This window comes from Nematolebias whitei, chromosome 18 (genome assembly GCF_014905685.2).
Source record: "Nematolebias whitei isolate Nwh7 chromosome 18, NemWhi1, whole genome shotgun sequence".
Lineage (NCBI taxonomy): Eukaryota > Metazoa > Chordata > Actinopteri > Cyprinodontiformes > Rivulidae > Nematolebias > Nematolebias whitei.
The window spans coordinates 2,327,416-2,328,139 of record NC_056515.1 but is presented as its reverse complement, the minus strand read 5'-3'; the positions used below and the strand labels follow the sequence as shown (position 1 = coordinate 2,328,139).

Here is a 724-nt window from a genome sequence, read left to right as displayed (position 1 = left end):
GTTTTAAATAAACATCTGGAACATCTGTCTGAAGGTAATATGTGTTTCAAATTAATTTAACATCTGGAACATCTGTTTGAAGGTGACAACCTGTTTTAAATAAACATCTGGAACATCTGGAATCCACATTTCTTCTCACCTCTGCAGCCGCTGATGATGATGATGATGAAGACCAGCAGGAACCACCGAGAAGCTCCTCACAAAGCTCTGCAGAATGCGCGTGCAGCCCCGTCCGTGGAGTCCGGTTCCGTTAACATCCCACTGGATCAAGGCTCGGACGGACAGCCCGGTTCCGCGAGCAGCGAGCCGGAGCTTCCGTGTGTCAGAGGCAGCAGAGCCCGGAGGAGGAGACTGCAGGAGGACGGCTGCTAGCTGGCCCCGCGGCTAGCTGCTAGCTAACTACTTCCTGGTCAAGTCCTTCAGAATAAAAGCCCAGAGCAAAAATTAAAATCGGTGCTTTTCATTTCTCTCGGACACATTTTCTGGTAAAACACCGGCCGTTTCCTAAAAGCATGAACCAGAACCCCAGAGGATGGACGACCAGAAGATGTATTGTGCTGTAACTTAGGAAACACCTCAAGTAGACAAAAAAGTACTAAACACTGAACTGTTTCCTGCCTATTCGGTAAGAAACGTTTTTCTAGTGATAATTTTGTAAAATTTGACTTCTTTTATAATTGAAAGATGTTAAATCTTATAATGAACATAAAGAGATGTTTTCTCC

General features: G+C 45.0%; 1 protein-coding gene across 1 annotated transcript in view; it reads right to left on the bottom strand.

Annotated features, from left to right (window-relative positions):
* scai (suppressor of cancer cell invasion) overlaps positions 1-324 on the bottom strand; it is a 67,401-nt gene extending 67,077 nt beyond the window's left edge. The window contains exon 1 of the mRNA XM_037692500.1: positions 140-324. The gene's annotated coding sequence lies outside the window, so the exon portion shown is untranslated. The remainder of the gene's footprint in view (positions 1-139) is intronic.
* Positions 325-724: the final 400 nt, after the last annotated feature.